The sequence below is a fragment of the Engystomops pustulosus genome, chromosome 5, assembly GCF_040894005.1.
Source record: "Engystomops pustulosus chromosome 5, aEngPut4.maternal, whole genome shotgun sequence".
NCBI lineage: Eukaryota > Metazoa > Chordata > Amphibia > Anura > Leptodactylidae > Engystomops > Engystomops pustulosus.
In genome coordinates this window covers 152,449,248-152,471,304 of record NC_092415.1, presented here as the reverse complement: position 1 = coordinate 152,471,304, position 22,057 = coordinate 152,449,248, and positions in this window count along the sequence as shown.

Here is a 22,057-nt window from a genome sequence, read left to right as displayed (position 1 = left end):
CCTATAGGCTAGTAGAGACCGAGGCCTTTCGCAACCTCATGGCGGCGGCCGCCCCTTGGTATTCGGTCCCCAGCCGCCACTACTTTTCCCGATGTGCCGTCCCAGCCCTGCACCAGCACGTGTCAGACAACATCACCCGTGCCCTGACCAACGCCGTTTCTGACAAGGTCCACCTGACCACGGACACGTGGACGAGTGCTGCCGGGCAGGGCCACTATATATCGCTGACGGCACATTGGGTTAACTTGGTGGAGGCTGGGACCGAGTCTGACCCTGGGGCTGGTCATATACTGCCGACGCCGAGGATTGCGGGGCCTACCTCGGTCCAGGTGTTTCAGGCCTACTATGCCTCCTCCTCCTCCCACCCCTCCTCCACCTCCTCCTCCGAACTACCATCCGTGGGCACGGCGCCATCAGTCGGTAGCTCTAGGCACAGCAGCAGTGCCGTTGCTAAGCGACAGCAGGCGGTGCTCAAACTGCTGAGCCTAGGCGATAAAAGGCACACCGCCCAAGAGCTATTACAGGGCATCACGGCGCAGACTGATCTGTGGCTGGCACCGCTGAACCTGAAGCCAGGCATGGTTGTGTGTGACAACGGCCGTAACCTGGTGGCGGCTCTGCAACTCGGCAGACTGACACATGTGCCATGCCTGGCCCATGTGTTAAATCTGATAGTTCAGCGTTTCCTCAAGACATACCCCAATCTGTCTGATTTGCTCACGAAGGTGCGCCGCATCTGTGCGCATTTCAGGAAGTCCAGCACAGATGCTGCCACTCTCAGGGCAGCGCAGCGCCGCCTCCAACTGCCCGCTCACCGACTGTTGTGCGACGTGCCCACGAGGTGGAATTCAACACTGACCATGTTATCCAGAGTTTACCAGCAGCGCCGAGCCATTGTAGACTGCCAGATGTCAACTTCCACCAGAACTGGTAGTCAGGTCAGTCAGCTTCCTCAAGTCTACAATGAGGAGTGGACGTGGATGTCTGATATCTGTCAGGTGCTGAGTAACTTTGAGGAGTCAACACAGATGGTCAGTGGCGATGCCGCCATCATCAGCCTCACCATCCCGCTGCTTGGCCTGTTGAAAAACTCTCTGATCAGCATGAAGTCGGAAGCTTTGCGCTCGTCACAAGAGACGGGGGAAGAAGATTCCCTTGTTGATAGCCAAAGCACCCTTAGGTCTGTTTCTCAGCGCATATCGGAGGAGGTGGAGGTGGAGGAGGATGAGGAGGAAGAGGAGGAGAATGTTGGCGAGACACAAGAGGGGACCATTGTTGAGTCCTTTACTGTTCAGCGTGTATGGGTAGAAGAAGAGGAGTTGGAGGAGTTGGAGGAGGAGGAAATGGACAGTCAGGCCAGTGAGGGGAGTGAATTCTTACGCGTTGGTACTCTGGCGCATATGGCAGATTTCATGCTAGGCTGCCTATCCCGTGACCCTCACGTTCAAAGAATTTATTTCAGCACCGATTACTGGGTGTTCACTCTCCTGGACCCACGGTACAAGCAAAATCTTTCCACTCTCATCCCTGCAGAGGAAAGGAGTGTGAGAATGCATGAATACCAGCAGGCCCTGGTGCACAAGCTGAAACAGTATTTCCCTTCTGACAGCGCTAGCGGCAGAGTGCGTAGTTCTGCGGGACAAGTAGCGAGGGAGAGTAGGCGAGCAGGCAGCTTGTCCAGCACTGGCAAGGGTACGCTTTACAAGGCTTTTGCCAGCTTTATGTCACCCCAGCAAGACACTGTCACCTGTCCCCAGTCTCGGCAGAGTAGGGCTGATCTTTACAGAAAGATGGTGAGGGAGTACGTAGCTGACCATACCATCGTCCTAAATGATCACACAGCTCCCTACAACTACTGGGTTTCAAAGCTGGACATGTGGCACGAACTGGCGCTGTACGCCTTGGAGGTTCTTGCCTGCCCTGCCGCTAGCGTCTTGTCCGAGCGGGTTTTCAGTGCAGCTGGTGGCATCATCACCGATAAGCGTACACGCCTGTCGACTGACAGCGCTGACAGGCTGACGCTTATTAAGATGAATAAAGCCTGGATTTCTCATAATTTCCAATCTCCACCAGGTGAAGGAAGCTCAACCTGAATAATTGATCCACTCCTCCTCCTCCTCATTTTCCTCCTTCTCCTCCTCTTTGTACAGTAAAGCAGAGGAAACTGGCTATTTTTTGACAGGGCCCACTGGCTCTTGCTATAGTACTTTATGCATTTAATTTTTCTGGAGGGCCACCGACCCGGTCCTCTGTTTTAAACAATTTTTGGGAGTGCCACATACAGGCACTCAATCTATTCAATTTTTCTGGAGGGCCACCGACCCGTTCCTCTGTTTTAAACAATTTTTGGGAGTGCCACATACAGGCACTCAATCTATTCTATTTTTCTGGAGGGCCACCTACCTGCTCCTCTGGTTTGAAAACTTTTTGGGACTGCCACATACAGGCACTCAATCTATTCAATTTTTCTGGAGGGCCACCTACCTGCTCCTCTGGTTTGAAAACTTTTTGGGACTGCCACATACAGGCACTCAATCTATTCAATTTTTCTGGAGGGCCACCTACCTGCTCCTCTGGTTTGAAAACTTTTTGGGACTGCCACATACAGGCACTCAATCTATTCAATTTTTCTGGAGGGCCACCTACCTGCTCCTCTGGTTTGAAAACTTTTTGGGACTGCCACATACAGGCACTCAATCTATTCAATTTTTCTGGAGGGCCACCTACCTGCTCCTCTGGTTTGAAAAATTTTTGGGACTGCCACATACAGGCACTATCCAAATTAAATTGTCTCCATAGCAGCCTCCACACGTTGTCTCCATTGCTACCTCCAAAAGTCGTCCATATAGCTGCCTCCATACATCGTCCCTTTATCAAACGAGGTGTGTCAGGCAGAAATTTGGGTTGTTTTCATGGATTCCACATCAAAGTTGTTAACTTTGTCGCCACCCAGCTGTGTTATCCACAAAATATACTAATAAACTTTTATCATTTACCAATATTATTTCAGCGCTTCTTGCGCATCTGTTTACATTCCCCTCACCCGCCATAGCCTAAACTTATAAGAACGCTACTACACTTGATCTTATACAAAAGGTTCTTAGAAGTGCTGTTTGGGGAGTAGCCTAGAGACAGGGGCTTGGATTGGCGAAAGCTCGCCTGGCAGCGGAGCGCCAACTCCATGCCAAGATCCAACTAACATAGTTTTAACTGCAGAACCTTTAATCTACTACTAGTTCACTGCCTCCATACATGGTCCCCTTATCAAACGAGCTGTGTCAGGCAGAATTTTGGGTTGTTTTCATGGCTTCCATGTTAACTTTGTCGCCACCCTGCTGTGTAATCCACAAAATATACTGGCAAACTTTTATCATGTACCGATATTATTTGAGCGCTTCTTGCTCACCTCCTTTGGTTCCTCTCTGCCACCCATTGGTTTGAAGCCTGAGTCCATTTAGGGTATGTCGCCATGCCACTCTCTAGCCTGCTGCCGCTGCCTCTGCATGCCGTCCCCTATAGTGTCAGGGTCAATTATTGCATGTTTTAGATGCTATCTAGCTTCATTCTGTCACTCTGTCATGGCCATGCTGTTGCCCATAATTTTGGCATAATGGTGCGATTAAGCAGCCTCAGAGGCATCCATGCATGCTGCCCCTGCTGTTTCCTGTCCATTTCCGTGGTGTTTCCATCCTTTTCTGAGGTTCCCAGGTGTTTGGCCAAGCTTCCCTGTGCAGAGCCTTGGTCCCCTTGAAAAATGCTCGAGTCTCCCATTGACTTCAATGGGGTTCGTTATTCGAGACGAGCACTCGAGCATCGGGAAAAGTTCGTCTCGAATAACGAGTACCCGAGCATTTTAGTGCTCGCTCATCTCTAGTGCTTACATAGATCCGATATATATTCCAAAACAGACAATTTTAGTGATGTGGCACAAAAAATGTTGTTAGAGAAATGTTGTGGGTTGGTTTGCAATTGTCAATATCTAGCCAACAATTTACCTTCTTGATCTATATTCATTTAACCAGATAGCTTTAGATGTTCTGTCAACTAAGTCTTCCACATGACCCAATAGTCTCTCTAGGAGTAGCCTAGAAAAATGCTCCATGAAACTGTAATACACTCTCTTAAATCTCTGGATTCTTGTCAACTCAACATCATGTGGTACACATTAGCATGTGGATCAGGATAGCGGGAGGCCTATCTTTTCCACATTTTCCACTATTACATAGTTAGGCATAGAGGCATTGCTAGGGGTTCACCATGGGGGATTGTTTAATTATGTCCTGTGCAAAAGAATTAAACTACACTGAGCTGATTATTTTTATTGTTAAATATTTCATACATATTAAACTGCCATTAATAGTAATCTATACTAAATGTACTAAATCTTTGTATGGGAGAACCCCTATGTACATGTAACTGACCGTTCAATATACCTAGCACACCTATTTTACTGAATATAAATGGGTTTTTGAAGCCCAAATTGTTTCTCAGAATTATTCCTGAAACATTATCTTTTTCTAGCACCAATCATCCAAAATCTAGTAGCATAAATGCTATGCATTGTCACTGGTGTTCCCACCATCCCTGTCTCGGATTGCGGGCACAACTGTGTCCCTCTGTGTACCCCCGCTCCAGCCATTCACCTGTCCTGGCTCCTGCTTGCCAGTGGACTGCCGTGCATCCACCGGGCCAGCACACCGCTGATTGGTGAGCTAGCTGAACATCTCCTTATAATCCAGCACATCCCTTCCTGTCCTGCTGGATCTTTTCCAAAGAGAAAGCTTGCCTTTGATATCCCTGAGTATTCCTGTGTTCCTGGTTGTTACTGTTCCTACGTTCCTGTGTGTTCCTGGGTTCCTGTTCCTGCATTCCTGCATTCCTGCGTTCCTGTTCCCGTGTTCCATGCTCCTGTGTGTTCCAATCCGTTCCTGTTTTCCTATTTCCCTTCTGCCTGGACATCCCACTGCTGACCTTGGATTGAACTTAAACTTCTACCTCTGCCGTCTCCCTGACCCTGTGCCTGAACCTGACGGTGGTCCAGATGATCCACAAATCCAGCATACTGACATGCATTAGGGTTATTATTAGACACAATTCAGTACATTGCCTATACCTTTATGTATAACTTTTTAACATATATAGACATCCTGTTCAAAAATCTTTTCTGAAGTGACCCTAATGTCCTTATTTCCTGTTGTGTATACACACAACAATGTAAGGGCTGTTTCATATTACTCTGAGATCAGTCTGTGATCACAGCCATTATGAATGCCGTGCCATGGACTGATCACTATGCTGGGGATTATATTAATATATGATGCATGGAGTTCTTATTTCCCTGATATGCAGCAGAACTGACTGTCGGCTCTCCTGCATATCGGAGAAATAAGAACTCCATGCATCATATATTGATACTATGCACGGAGTTCGACCCATAGTATAGTGATTAGTCTGTGGCATGGCACTCTTCACAGCTGTGATCATAGACTGATCACAGAGTAACCTGAAACAGCCCTAACAGTGCGGCAGTCAATTATTTAGCAGATTACACAACCATGTAAATCGAAGGTTAAGGTGGCAAGGCAGAACATAAACTACATCCCAAAGATGTGCAGGCAATCGCAGAAATCTGATAAAGATATAGGCTGGATGCAACACCCTAGTTATTGGACATAACAGGTAATATAACAATAATAAAAACCATGTCAATACATTGTTAATGTCAAACTGGCATAGCACACCGTTAGAAAAAAACAAAAGCATATTATAAGTGAGGCTCATGATGTTAGCAAAATGATATTACTGTGCAATGCCATACTGCTGACACGTCGCATAGATTTGGGAGATTCCTGCCAATCACTTGCCACTACTTTAGAAGGAAATCTGAGCACAGCAAAATAACCTTCATTGAGAATCTGTCTCCCATGGGAATTCTGACAAATATAAATATTTTAGAATGGATGAGCTGTCAAGACCTATTATATGTAATACACAAAAAATGAAACAATATTTTTCAGTTGACAGATTTTCATGGAATAGCAAAAAATGGAATTTTAAATTGACAGTTTTCCTGTAGATGGTTTTGGGCATCTCCAAAAGCAGAGTTAACTAGAAAATGTATTCTATCGGTTATAAAAAGATTGTCCTTATAGCATGAGAAGCCAATTGATAAAGATAGATAGATAGATAGATAGATAGATAGAAAAAGAAAGTCCACAGCAGCACAGTGTCAAAAAGGAACCCCTAAGAAGGGGGGGGGTGCAGAGACTCACCAGTCCTGGTAAAAGACTTGCATGCATACAATATCCAAAAAATGAGGCAGCACTCCCAAGTGAAAGTGAAAAAAAGAAATTGTTTATTCCAAAACCAGCGACGTTTCGGTGTTTATCACCTTTTTCAAGCTTGAAAAAGGTGATAAACACCGAAACGTCGCTGGTTTTGGAATAAACAATTCCTTTTTTTCACTTTCACTTGGGAGTGCTGCCTCATTTTTTGGATATTGTAGATAGATAGATAGATAGATATCCATGTCCATGTAGTGTCTCCTCCCATGCTGACATCAGGAGTGAAGAAGCATATGCAATTGCTAAGAAAACCATTTTTTCCATTCAGTTAGAATTGTGAATGTTGTGTAAAGAATAGTCACTTTAGCTTCTATCAGCAGGAGAGTAACTCAAATTATTTATGTAAACTTAGATTATGGCAGGGGACACAGCAAGAAAAATGTGCTGCTGCCTGAGGTTAGAGGATCAATTCACCTCATATCAGTTGCACCCCTTAGTCTGCACCCGTAGACATGGCGATCAAAGGTTTAACACCCGATCGCGGGTGTTAGCGACAGGTGTTTTCTCCATTGTGCAGCAAAAACCCGTTGAGTATAAAATGGGCTCATCCCGTGAGCCCGCTTCATACTCCCCCTACTCTACTGGACGTACAGTAATGTCTAAGTGTGGTAAGGGGTGAATAATCATTATCCACAGTTCTGCCATTCTAATAATAGCCCATGATACACACACATAAATTCGATGATATATGACATCTGATTCAGCATTTGCAACCACATGTAAAAAAAAATGCACGTCTTGGAAAGTTAATATTTAAAAGCTCATGCTGTAAAAACTCAGAGAAGGTCCTATTCCTTCCTGTATTTGTGGCTCGGAAAGTCTCTATTGCAGTCATCAGCATGTGAGTGGACAGGCCGCAAATAACAAAGCATAGAACCAAAGAAGGTAGCCACTATGAAGCTTCCAGAGCTCACTGCTGTACTGCGTTCTTTATCAGTCTCTTCTCTCATCATTGCACTCATTTAATTGATGCTATCTATATTTTACTATTTTAGTGTGTTTAAAATTAAAAACCAGAGCAGATTTGTAAATAATCTTCATATGGCTCCTTTGAAGACATATGGATGTGTCTCCATTGCAATCGACTACAAACCCTGCATGGTTCAGTAGCCATGATATTGTTATTTTATACATTTGTGTTTGTGAAATCGAACCTGTCACCAGGAATGTGATTTTTTAGCTGGTGACAGGTTCTGATTTTAAAAATGCCTTTTTTCAGAATTTCAGTATTTTATAAGTTTAGTTCACATTACCTGGCTCCCTGCCAGTAGCATGGTGGAAGGCAGCTGCAGCCTGTGTGTGCCTGTGTCAGATTTCTCTCCTCCCCACTCAATGCACTGTCAGGCAGGCAGCAGGCAGGCAGGAGAAGGGGATGGTCTGGATGAGAGGAATAATGCATGAGGAGATGCAGGCATACATAGGCTGCAGCTGCCCTTCTCCTAGGACTCACCACATGCTGGAATCTGGAACCAGGCATGAAACCAGGTAATGTGAATTAAACTTATATGAAGTACTGTAATGATTCAGAATTCTGACAAAGGCACAAATCAGTATATCATAGGCTATTGGAACCCGTCACTAGCAAAAAAATTAATTTCCTGGTGACAGGTTCCCACCTGCTAGTCCCACCTGCGGAACGACCTGGTGGTACCCCGCTGCAGCAAGACCATCCCGCTTTGAGGCGGGCTCTGGTGAAGACCAGGTGGCACTTACATTCCGATCCCAGGTGTCGGCTAGTACCACCTCCCGTGGTGGTCCAGAGGATCCTCTGATCCCGGATCCTGACAGTAAGATCGGCCCATGGATCCTGCCGAGGTTCCGCTACCTGAAATGGCTGACCTTACCACGATCGTGGTCCAGGAATCGCAACAGATTGCCGCACAAGGACAGCAACTTGCACAACTCACCGCCACTTTGCAGAAATTGTTGGCTACCCAGCACCTGCATCCAGTACCTGCAGTAACTCCTGTTTCTACGGCTGCATCATTTGCTTCTGAGCCCAGGCTGCGTCTATCCATGCAAATATAATGGTGAGACCAAGTTATGCAGGGGCTTCATTACTCAGTACTCCTTACATATCCAGCTGATGGCTCACAGTTTGCCACAGAACGGGCTAAGGTGGCTACTTCCCTCTGGGACAGAAAGGACCCAGTTACAGGTGACATCAACTGTTTCTTTGCTGAGCTCCGGTTATGTGCAAAGATGCCCTGTCTGCACAGAACCTTCCATCTAAAATGAGTGATCTAATCTCTCTGGCTACTCAGATAGACATCCGGTTTACTGAGCGCTCTGAGGAGCAACATCTGGAACTACCGCAAGTCAGGACCCGTCATCTGCCCTGTCTATCTCCAGTTTTCCAAAGACCGCTTCAGCCACCTGCCGTGATAGTTTCATAGGAACCAATGCAGGTGGACAGAGCTCGGCTATCTTCCCAGAAACATTTCCTGCCTCTGCGTTCCTGGATTCCGGTCCGGCAGGAAACTTCGTGGATGCGGCTTTGGTCTCTCAGTACCGTCTTCCTGTGGTCTTTCTCGAGTAGCCGCTGGTCATCTCATCAGTCAGTGGGCAGATTCTCCAAGAACCGACTGGCAGATGGGTGAAGTTCTCCACTGGGGACCAGAATGCCAGTCACGTTGTATGGAACTGCCTTGTCCAGTTTCCACTGTCTCACTTCCGAAGTCCTCCAAGCCTCTGGTGGGTCTCCCTGCTCCATATTTGGACTTTGCTGATGTCTTTTCAGAGAAGCAAGCTGAGACTCTGCCGCCACACCGACCCTATGACTGTCCAATAGACTTGATGCCAGGTGCATTTTTTCAGAAAATATGTTTCTACTTTTTTTAAATTAACATAGTATATCTTTTCTTTTAAATTAGCCCTGGTCCTGCAAAATAGGAACAAATTGTATTATCCAATCTTCTTGGGCAGCAATATATTTTAAATATTTAAGTCCAATTGTCTATTTAACATTTTGTGCCTTTTATTCACATTGAAAGAAATACATTTTGACTTAATTGTCACAAGAAAATAATGAGGCAAAAATGAAAATGTTTTAATTTTTTAATATTTTAAAGGAAAGTTAGCTTTTCTCTTTCATTTCGTTTTAAGAGAGGTTATTTTTACACAATAGCTCTACTGAAATTAAATTAGCACAAATATTCAACTCAAAAAGTGGAGGAACTAAACCTTAAACCCCATAAATATAATCTGTAGCAATCAGACCTGTAATAATAATTTTAAAAATTCAAAATTTTGAAAAATACTTAAAAATAAATGAACTTTTTATCCATCCCTCTTTCTCTAAAATTGATACATAAATCAGCACATAAAAAACATAAATCCCCATCCCCAAAATGCAATATACATCAAAATATAAAAATGATAATCCCATACAGTGAACAGTGAAACAGTGATAAAAAGATCATTCAGTCCCATGATGGTATCAACGAAAAATTCAGCAGGGAATGTATAATTTTGGACCGTGAAAGCAGTAAAAACAAAGCACATAAAAAATTATGCAAGATGTAATATGATGTTGTGTCTATTCATTAACCCCTAGGCGCACCAGGACGTTATAGTACGTCCCGGTGGCTAGATACTTAGCGCACCAGGATGCACTATAATCACCTGCTTCTGGCACCGGCTCAAGAACGAAGCCGGTACCAGAAGCAGCGGCTGTCAGCTGTCTAGTACAGCTGACACCGCTGTGTAACACCCACGATCGGAGCCGACTCCGATCGCGGGTGTTAACCCCTTACACGCTGCGTGTAAGGGTCTTCCCCCTATGGATCGGATCCCCCATGCCGCTTACCGGGGGATCCAATCCTCTTCTGGGCAGCTCCGAGGACTGCCATGTGCCCCGGAGCTGCCCGGTCTCCCTGCCAGTCAGACCCCTTTCGGGTCTGACTGTAAACTGTCTGAGCATGCTCAAGCATGCTCAGACAGTTTACACTGCTCTACAATAAAATAGTATTGTAGAGCAGTGTATTGAACTTGAACCAGCGATCAGAGCATCGCTGGTTTAAGTTCAAGTATGTATAAGTAAAAACATGCAAAAACACTAAACACTACACATTATAATAAATAAAAAATAAATACACAAAAATATAAGCCCGTAAAATGTCACTTTCCCATAAAAACACTTAATAATGTATAAAAAACATAAAGACACAAAAAAAACCTGCATATTTGGTATTTCCACGTCCGTAACAATTTGCATAATAAAACAGAATCATTACTGGACCCGCACAGTAAACGCTGGAGAAAAAAACTCAAAAAAAGTTCAGAAAAAAGATAATTTTTTATTAATACCCTATAAAAAATGCTCTAAAAAGTGATTTAAAAAATTTTATGCACTCTAAAATAAGCCCACTAAAAAGAACAACTGTTCTCGCAAAAAATAAGCCCCTAACCAGATTTGTCAGCCAAAAAATAAAAAAGTTATGCATATGAAAAAATGGATAAGATTTTCTCCAAATTAGTTTTTATTCAGTACAATTGAATAAAATACACAAAACCCCCACATATTTGGTATCCCTGCTTCCGTAACAATCTGCATAATAAAACAGAATCGTTATTAGATCCGCAAAGTGAACCCCGCAAAAAACAACTTCAAAAAACTCTAATAAAAAAGATGATTTTTTATTAATGCCTTTAAAAAATGCTCTAAAAAGTGATTTTAAAAAGTTACGCAATCTAAAATAAGACCACTAAAAAGAACAATCACTCTTGCAAAAAATAAGCCCTTAAACAGATTTGTGAGGTGAAAAATAAAAAAGTTATACTAAAATTAACAAATATTTTGCCAAATTACTTTTTATTCAGTAAAAATGGGAAAAAAGAAAAATATATATATAAATGAAGTATTTTCGTAATCGTGGCAACCCATAGAATAAAAAGAATATACTATTTTTATGGTATGGTTAACAGCTAAAAAAAACACATAAAAATTTTCCTAAAAATTGATGATTTTCATTTCCTCCACCAACAAAGAGTTAATTAAATCTCACCAATTAGCTATAGATGCCACAAAATTATGTACCAGAAAAGTGCATCTCACGTGGCAAAAGAAATAAGCCCCTATAGGTCCACATTAAAAAAAGCAAAAAATTATAGCCTGTACAATGTGACATAGCAAATCTGATCTGGATGTTGCCTCCTTCCCTTCTATGCCCGTCCGTGTGCCCATACAGCAGTCACCGCCACATATAGAGTATCGGTGTACTCGGGAGAAATTGGGTATCAAACTTTGTGGAGCCTTTTTTCATTTAATCCATTGTAAATGTTTAATTTTCCACCAAAAATGAGTGTATTGTGAAAAAATATTACAATTTGCAGACTGCACCTCCATTTTGTTTTAACCCCTATAAAACACATATAGGGTTAACAAACTTCTTAAAAGTGGTTTTTCATACGTTGAGGGGTGCAGTTTCCACAATGGGGTAATTTATGAGTCTAGCTATTATTTAGGCCTCTCAGTGTCAATTAGAATTTGAGCAGGTCCATCTAAATATGAGTTTTGGTGATTTTACAAAAAATGTGAAAAATGATACCTAAATTTTGAGCCTCATAACATTCTAGTAAAATATGTGGAATCTTAAAAAAACTTTCCAACATAAAGCAGACATTTGGGAAGTTATAAATTTATTTGGGTGCTTTGATTATCTGCATCAAAGTAGAGAATTTAGAACGTTTAGAACGTTTAGACAACCCGACATATTCGGAAAACGCGGAATTTAAAAAAGAATTTGTCGCAAGATCAGCACTTACATGCACTGGGATGAAGAAGGTGAACTCCGGCGGACCTCGGCGCAGCAGCGACACCTGCTGGATATCGGGCGCAGGGACCTTAGTGAATCCTGGCAGACCCGAATCAGCTTCGGACAATGTGCCGTGGGATCACGAATGGCCGGGTAAGTAAATGTGCCCCAGTTTATTGCATTTTGTACTATTATCAAATGCATTTTGACAACAACAACAACATAAGGTCCACAGCACAAACATTGTGTCGTGGACCCAGAGGAGAGGGGAAGGTAAAAAGAGTAGGGAGGGGGTAGAAAAGGGGGAAGAGAAGGGAAGTTAGTCACTGGGTTTTATTTAGTCTTGTAGTATAGCCACAGTTAACTCCTTCTTTTAATCCAGGAATCCGAATCCACGAACAGTTGGCCAACAAAGTGTTATACTTATGGAGTAATTTTATCAAGTTCCAAGAGAAAGGAGGTGGATGGGTGGGAAAGGAGGGGAGGGTTGGAGAAGGGGGGGAGGCATAATACATTCCATACAAAACTGAACTAAAGAACATGACACTTGCTCATCATCTCATCCCTGGAGGTCAAGCCTCTCCACCTCAACCTAAGTATGGTGTAAGGAAAAGAAAGAAAAATATCACTACAGTTAAGTTCTAAGCTATATATGCTATAATTTCTGACATAGCTTTAGTAAAGTTCTACAAGCTGCTGTTCTTGATACAATACTGTAGTTATGGAACTATTTAGAATAGAATAGAATAGAATGCTTTATTGTCCCCATAGGGGAAATTGATTTCGTCACAACGACAACAACAACACCTCCATTCATGATCACAATTATACATATACAAACAAGTAAGATACTAACATACATATACTAACACACATATACAAATAAGTAATAAAAAATTTAAAAAAACAGTAAAAAAGAGAAAAGCACCATAGTTAAGGATATTTAATTACTTGCCCAAGTTAACTAATGCAATTACCCTAGCTATAAAGGAGTTTTTAAAACGATTCGTTCTACATTTAATATGCAGAAACCGTTCACTAAATGTACTACGTTGACCCATCAGTATGTTATGTAATGGGTTTTTCTCGTTACATACAATGGACTTAAATTTGGAGAGCATACGTGCACACAAGACTGACTCCCAATCCTCTGTCTTAGTGCCAACAATTGAGTTCACCTTCCATTGTTTCCCCAACATACCACCGCATAAAATAAAACACTTCCAATTACAGACTGGTAAAAGGACAACAACATCCTACGGTCCACATCAAAAGACCTAAGCGATCTTAAAAAGTACAGTCTCCCAGACGCCTTTTTATACAATTTCTCTGAATTAATATGCCACAATAACTTATCATCCAGATAGACGCCCAAATACTTATAGTTTGTGACGCGTTCCACTGCGACACCCCTAATCTTTGTAGGCTCACCATCAGTATCCCGTTCTTTTCGGAAACTGATTACCATTTCCTTGGTCTTTGATAGATTCAATTCCAGGCCATTTGTGTCGCACCACCATTTCTGATATCCCACCTCATCTCTGGTGACAGCACAGCAATACAATGCTCCCAAAAGCTAAAAGAAGAGATTTTCCTTACTCAGGGAGGATTCTATCGAGTTTATACACATTATGGGGGGGGATTTATTATAAGTCTCTTAGAGCTCCTATGGCAACCAACACGAGCTCAGCTTTCTTTTTCCCACAGCGGTTTATAAAATTAAAGCTGAGCTCTGATTGGCTTCCAGGGGCAACTAGAACAGTTTTACCTCAGAAACTTGATGATAAATCTCCCCCTATGAACTTAAAGCTTATCCAAGAACAATCTAAAAGGGGACGCTGTGGGGCTGAGCCAGGTTTGGAGGATGCTTTTACAATCAGCATTCAGCATACAATCAGCATACAAACCGCCACTGCTGTTAGTAGTCTCAGGCAACCTTTGGTGCAACTTTGGACCTCGGTATCAACAAACCCAAAGATCGGTCACAATGGGTCACTGGGGACTTAATTTGTGAGATATTTATTTGTATAGGCTATTATTATGTGCCAGATAAGCTGGATAACCAGACATGCCCAGATGCAGTGATAGAGGTTGGCTCCCTCACTGTGGCAACGCCAGCATGCGGTCATGTCATAAATGCCCATGTGAAACCCTCTGACAGGGGTGATATAGGAACGGTGAAAATCCTCACCTCGGCTTATACACGAGTCAATACATATGTCAATGCACTTTAAAAAAAAAAACTTATATACTCACCCTACGGTGGCCCTGATGCGCAGCGCTGCTCCCCCGATGTCATTGCGGCTCGTCTTCTGGCTTCCCGGGTCATCTTCTGGCTTTCGGGCTCCTCTTCTTTCTTCTGTAACCTCCTGCAGGGCGTCGCGATTTTTTTTTACCCCCAGGCAGCGCATAGTATGACATCAGCGGCGTCCTCCTGTAACCTGCAGGAGGTTACAGAAGAAAGAAGAGGAGCTGGGAAGCCAGAAGACGAGACACGCTGACATCGGGGGAGCAGCGCTGCGCATCGGGCCACCAGAGTGTGAGTATATAAGTTTTTTTTTTGTTTTTTTTTTATGCTGGGGTGGCTCTATACTACTGGGGGCAAGCTGTATACTACTGGGGGCAGGCTGTATACTACTGGGGGCTGGCTGTATACTACTGGGGGCAGGCTGGGGTGGCTCTATACTACTGGGGGCAGGCTATATACTACTGGGGGCAGGCTGGGGTGGCTGTATACTACTGGGGGTAGGCTGGGGTGGCTGTATACTACTGAGGGCAGGCTGGGGTGGCTCTATACTACTGGGGCCGGCTGGGGTGGCTGTATACTACTGGGGCAGGCTGGGGTGGCTGTATACTACTGGGGGCAGGCTGGTGTGGCTGTATACTACTGGAGGCAGGCTGGGGTGGCTGTATACTACTGGGGGCAGGCTGGGGTGGATGTATACTACTGGGGACAGGCTGGGGTGGCTGTATACTACTAGGGGGTGGCTGTATACTACTGGGAGGTGGCTGTATACTACTGGGGGCAGGCTGGCAGGCTGTATACTACTGGGGGCAGGCTGGCCTGGCTGTATACTACTGGGGGCAGGCTGTATACTACTGGGGGCCAGCTGGGCTGGCTGTGTACTACTGGGGGCAGGCTGGGCAGGCTGGGGGGGTCTGTGACCAATGCATTTCCCACCCTCGAGTCAATAGGTTTTCCCAGTTTTTGGTGGTAAAATTAGGGGCCTCAGCTTATACTCAGGTCGGCTTATACTCGAGTATATACGGTATATGAGATAGCCATGGCCTTCAGGAGGTCTGATGGGGTGATGGATGAGTCATCTAGCTGCCACTTAGTCAAGGAGGCAGGCGAGGTAACATAGTCCAATGGGGGGTGAAGGAGTGCGTAGTTTAGTGAGATCTGTTTACAGTAACCATTAGCCCTGCCGAACCAAACTTGGCAGCTGGGGTTCCAATCATTATCATTCACTTATCATGCAATCTAGAGGTCAAGGAATTTCTTCTGTAGTTCCGTGATCATAAGGACTCGTGTGTCAGTGTCATGTATTAGCTGTGCTACTATGCGGATTCCAGCCGTATAAAAAGCACAGCGTGGGCGGCCATGTTGAAAGTCGGGATTGTGGATAAACGACAAATGCACTGAATATGCGGGAATAAGGTTGAAGTGTTGTTTCACTCTTAACCATGCACGCCATTTGGACATTTGTGAGGGGTTTGTTCTCGTCTGTGTGGTCAAGCAGTTATATGTGGCATGTAACAGGTCAGTCAGGCCTGTCCCTGCTACAAAGTATTGGTCTATAAACACATCTGTATAGATTGAGGTGCTATGTATCCAGTCCCTGATTACCCTTAAAGCAGCCGCCAAATTATATGCCCTGATGTTAGAGAAGATAAGCTTAGGTTGCTGGAGTATGTGAAATGCTATCCTCAGTTGACATTTCCACCACATGAATTACCGCTATAAATTATTAATTTTATAGTCTTTTTGTGTCAGGGTCGGGGTAGCGGATGCAGGAGATATAGCACCTTCGGGATGTCCACCATTTTAAGTAGATTGGCCCTGCCTATAAAAGAAAGAAAATTATGTTGCCAACAGTTTGTTCATACAAAACTGTTCTAAGTTTTGTATGTATGGAGCTATGTTTGTGGTATACAGCTTGGCAGATTGTTTCTGTAATCTGTATTACCAGATATGTGAGGGAAGAGGTTTTCACAGTGGGGCCTAGTCGGGCCTCTTAATAAAAGGGCCTCCATTTTGTCTAAATTTATAGAGTTACCAGACAATTACCCTATCCTAGTTATGTCCTCCAATACAGAATAATGCTAACATATTATATATGCTGTACAGTAAATGGTGCAAAATTAAATTATGAAAACATAATAAAAATATGTGAAGTTTTCCCCCTCACTGCTAAATGTGTTAAAAAAAAGAGTTCTAGGCACCATAAATCTCATTAAAAACAATCCCTTAAAAAGTGATTGATAAAATATTTATGGATTTTAGAAGTCAACATGTAAAAACTAGCCATGTCCTTTAGGGGTTAGGTAAGGCAATCCAAAAGTAAAATTGCTTTGAATATGTTTGCAAACAAGCAACAACTATTGAACTTAAGAATTCTCCTCTCTTCATAGATTATTCTGACTTCAAGTAACATTAAACTCATGGGATTTTGAATGACGTCTAAATATTTCACCACTTCTCACTCCCAATGGTCTGGAAATGTTTCAATTACCTTCTTTGAATTATCCCATAAAATCTTTACATATTAAAATCTGCATATTTTTGCCCAGTGTCCAAACAGAATTAGTTGCAAATAATCCACACACATTTCTATTCACAGGTTTGCATATTAGCATAAAATGTAATTGAAGCATGAAAGTGTGATCTTTCATCCCAGTCAATTTCTAGTACATTATTTATGGAAGAGCGGTATAAAAAATGCAATGTGCTTGCAGAAGAATATGCCTACCGAGCACACAGCAGTGAGTCAAAATTGGACATGGCAAAGTTCTTAAAATATACCTGACAACCAGTTGCTGTGTCTGCATATTATATGTTAGATACATGTACATTGATTTAAATTCAATAGGTTGAGTAAGATGAATTAAGAAATTAAGGCTTTTCTTAACATGCAACTTTTTGAAGTGAGTTTTGCAAAAGACCTAAGTCTGAATAGATGTAACAGCATTTTACACTACTTAGGAGTGAAATGTTGACAATTAATGCAACGTTTTAATGGTCCTACGTACATCATAAATCATTGTAACCTACATTAGAACTCTAAACCATACCCACAAGATGAAAAATGAAAAAGATCACACTGCTCTTGGAAAGGTTCTAGAAAATTCCAAATCACCCAATAGGATGAAAGGATTAAAGCATTAGGCCTACATATATTAAGTACATATTCAAGCCGGTGGGTAGGAAAGAGGGATATACCTATAATTTCAAATAATTATATCCAGATAGATTATATTTTATATGTACCACATATAACTGTATTATCAATAAAGCTACTATAATTATAGTCTGAAAATTCGAAAGTAAAAACATTCTTAAAGTTTCCACCGATGGCCATCCGATGTCCATATCCTCATATTAAATACTGTCATAAACTCCGCCAGTTCGGGCCTATAGAATATGGCTATATGGTAAAATTGAAAAATAAAAATAGAAACATTAATACAAAAAAGGGTAATGTCATGAATAAGTGGTGACTTTTATCAAATAACTTTTTGAGCTACAGACAAACCAACTGATTTTTTTGCCTGTTTTGGACGATAATCAGATTTGGGTAATTTGTGAAAATGTATCTAGACCTGGCAACCTTGGATAGAGTACAATATATGCTACAAACAGAAGCAATATATTGAGATTGATGCAATACACAATGGTAGTAATCTGTTGATCACCTGATGTTTCAGTGGTGAGATGGTAACACAACCCACTTGCCAGACATAAAGGTGGGATAGTAGATTTAACATCCATCATCACTTTCTGGACACAATGGGAGAAATTTACACAAACTGATCCAATAGAGTCACAAAATCAAATGTAATATTCTCTCAATTCATACATTTGTTAAATGCAGTTTGCTTCTCGCATTTGTACTATACAGGCGGTCCCCTACTTAAGAACACTCGACTTACATACGACCCCTAGTTACAAACGGACCTCTGGATATTGGTAATATATTGTCCTTTAGTCCTAGGTTACAATGATCACCTGTAACAGTTATCAAAAGTGTCTGTAATGAAGCTTTACTGTTAATCCTGATTCTTATGACAACTCAACATTTTTCAAATCCAATTGTCACAGACACCAAAAAAGTTCCGGCTGGGAGTACAATGATAAAATATACAGTTCCGACTTACATACAAATTCAACTTAAGAACAAACCTACAGACCCTATCTTGTATGTAACCCGGGGACTGCCTGTATGTAGTTTATTCCCTGCCACATTTGCAATATTTCACATTTGCATTATTTGAATAAACGAATCAAAATAATTTTCCAATTTAGCAATTGAGTTCTAAATGTCACTTACAGTAGAGCTTTGTGTCTCCACTCTTGGTTTCATTATCTTTGAGTGATGATTTTTAATCATACACCTTGCTAAATTACACACTACATGCGAAATAGGAATAAAGACTAGTTTAATAACATAATCTGATATTAAGCGTAATTCATGTGAATTGTTATCAATAGTCATTTATGTAATTATACACACAACTTATCTCTCCTGAGAACATTTTACCTTTTAACATTTACTGCTTGCCATGTGTTGATGTTCAGCAGAGCTAATACTAAACTGCTTTTACCCCCTTAAGCACACAGGGTATTTTCGCTCATTTCTCGCTCTCTAACTTCCAAATCCATAACTTTTTCATTTTTCCGTGTACAGATCTGTGTGAGGGCTTATTTTGTGCGTAACAAATTTTACTTTCCAGTGATGTCATTTATTATAACATGCCATGTACTGGGAAGCAGGAAAAAAATTCCAAATGTGGAAAAATTGAAAAAAAACGCATGTGCGTCACGTTCTTGTGGGCAAAGTTTTTGCGACTTTCACTCTGCACTCCAAATAATGCCTCTACTTTATTCTTTGGTTTGGTATGATCGCGGTGATACCAAATTTATACAGGTTTTATTGTGCTTTAATACATTTTCAAAAATTAAACGAATGTGTACGAAAAAGGAAAAAAACATTTTGCCATCTTCTGACGCTAATAACTTTTTCATACTTCGGTGCAAGGAGCTGTGTGAGGTGTCATTTTTTTGCGAAATGAGCCAATGTTTTCATTGCTACCATTTTGAGGACTGTGCGACATTTTGATCACTTTTCATTAAATTTTTTATGTCATGTAAAAAGGTGTAAAAGTCGCATTTCGGACATTTGGGTGCCATTTCCTGTCTCGGAGCATACCCAATGTGTTTGTGATTTTTACTGTTAATTATATTTTATGTAAACAGAACGAAAAAACAACAAGAGAGGACGGCGCCTCGTGTAATACTGTTGGGATCAATGGTTGGTGAGAGAAGAGAGTACTGCTCACCTGAAAGCACCTTGTTACAGTGCAGTTTGTAGCCCAACCTGGGGAAGGGTTCCGGATCGTATGGCTAGTTGAAGCCAATAGCAGGAGTAGATGGATGGTTTGTTCTAAGCAGCTCCCACAGCTCCAAAATACCCGGACCTCGAATAGAGGCCGGTGTAGACAGTGGAGTAAAAAACGGAAAAAACAGGAGAAAGAAGCTATCGTGGGGCGCTAGTAGGCCAAATCGTATCTACAACAGCGATAAATGGCTGGAAATAATCTGTATTGAAGATATTTTATTATATAAAACAACAAACAGTGATAAAAATAAAAGTAAAAGACTTTTATTTTTATCACTGTTTGTTGTTTTATATAATAAAATATCTTCAATACAGATTATTTCCAGCCATTTATCGCTGTTGTAGATACGATTTGGCCTACTAGCGCCCCACGATAGCTTCTTTCTCCTGTTTTTTCCGTTTTTTACTCCAATTATATTTTATATCAGTTCTAGGCAAAGGGGGGTGATTAGAATTTTTAATATTTTATTAATTTTTTAAACTTTTTTTCCTTTTTTTTTTCACTATTTCTTAGACCCTCTAGGGCAGTGATTTTCAACCTGTGTGCCGCGACACAAGGTTGAGTGTGCCGCGGGGGAAAGTTGCCCGAACTAGGCTGCCCCGGTGTCGAGCTGCCGCCGCGCCCCCGTGTTTCTGCCCCATACTTACCTCCAAGTCCCGCGTCGGCGATCCGCCCGTCTTCTGTAGCTCCTGTACCGCGCGGCCCATGTCACGTGACTGACGCGACCTGACGTCAGGTCGCGTAAGTCACGTGACCAGAGGCGCGCGGTGCAGGAGCTACAGAAGGTGAGCGGATCGCCATTAGGAGTGAAGGTACGCGGAAGAAGACATCAAGGGTAAGTATATAAGGTTATTATTTGTATAAGGAAGGTAGCTAGGGTTTTTTTTTTTTATTAGTAAAGGTAGGCTGGGGCTTTTTATTTGTTAAGGGGGGCCTCTAGGGCCTTTTAATTAGTAAAGGGGGGCCTCTAGGGCCTTTTAATTAGTAAAGGGGGGCCTCTAGGGCCTTTTAATTAGTAAAGGGGGGCCTCTAGGGCCTTTTAATTAGTAAAGGGGGGCCTCTAGGGCCTTTTAATTAGTAAAGGGGGGCCTCTAGGGCCTTTTAATTAGTAAAGGGGGGCCTCTAGGGCCTTTTAATTAGTAAAGGGGGGCCTCTAGGGCCTTTTAATTAGTAAAGGGGGGCTCTAGGGCCTTTTAATTAGTAAAGGGGGGGCTCTAGGGCCTTTTAATTAGTAAAGGGGGGGCTCTAGGGCCTTTTAAATAGTAAAGGGGGGCCTCTAGGGCCTATTAATTAGTAAAGAGAGGCCGCTACGGGCTCTTAATTTGTAAAGGGAGGCCGCTACGGGCTCTTAATTTGTAATGGGAGACCGCTAGGGCCTTTTTATTAGTAAAGGGAGGCTGCTAGGGGCTCTTGATTAGTAAAGGGAGGCCGCCAGGGGCTTTTTATTAGTAAAGGGAGGCAGCTAGGGGCTTTTTATTAGTAAAGGGAGGCCGCCAGGGGCTTTTTATTAGTAAAGGGAGGCCGCCAGGGGCTTTTTATTAGTAAAGGGAGGCCGCCAGGGGCTTTTTATTAGTAAAGGGAGGCCGCCAGGGGCTTTTTATTAGTAAAGGGAGGCCGCCAGGGGCTTTTTATTAGTAAAGGGAGGCAGCTAGGGCCTTTTTATTAGTAAAGGGAGGCAGCTAGGGCCTTTTTATTAGTAAAGGGAGGCATCTGGGGGCTTTTTATTAGTAAAGGGAGGCCGCTAGGGGCTTTTTATTAGTAAAGGGAGGCCACTAGGGGCTTTTTATTAGTAAAGGGAGGCCGCCAGGGGCTTTTTATTAGTAAAGGGAGGGCGCTAGGGGCTTTTTATTAGTAAAGGGAGGCCGCTAGGGGCTTTTTATTAGTAAAGGGAGGCCGCTAGGGGCTTTTTATTAGTAAAGGGAGGCCGCCAGGGGCTTTTTATTAGTAAAGGGAGGCCGCCAGGGGCTTTTTATTAGTAAAGGGAGGCCGCCAGGGGCTTTTTATTAGTAAAGGGAGGCCGCCAGGGGCTTTTTATTAGTAAAGGGAGGCAGCTAGGGCCTTTTTATTAGTAAAGGGAGGCAGCTAGGGCCTTTTTATTAGTAAAGGGAGGCATCTGGGGGCTTTTTATTAGTAAAGGGAGGCCGCTAGGGGCTTTTTATTAGTAAAGGGAGGCCGCCAGGGGCTTTTTATTAGTAAAGGGAGGCAGCTAGGGGCTTTTTATTAGTAAAGGGAGGCAGCTAAAGGCTTTTTATTAGTAAAGGGAGGCCGCTAGGGGCTTTTTATTAGTAAAGGGAGGCCGCTAGGGGCTTTTTATTAGTAAAGGGAGGCCGCCAGGGG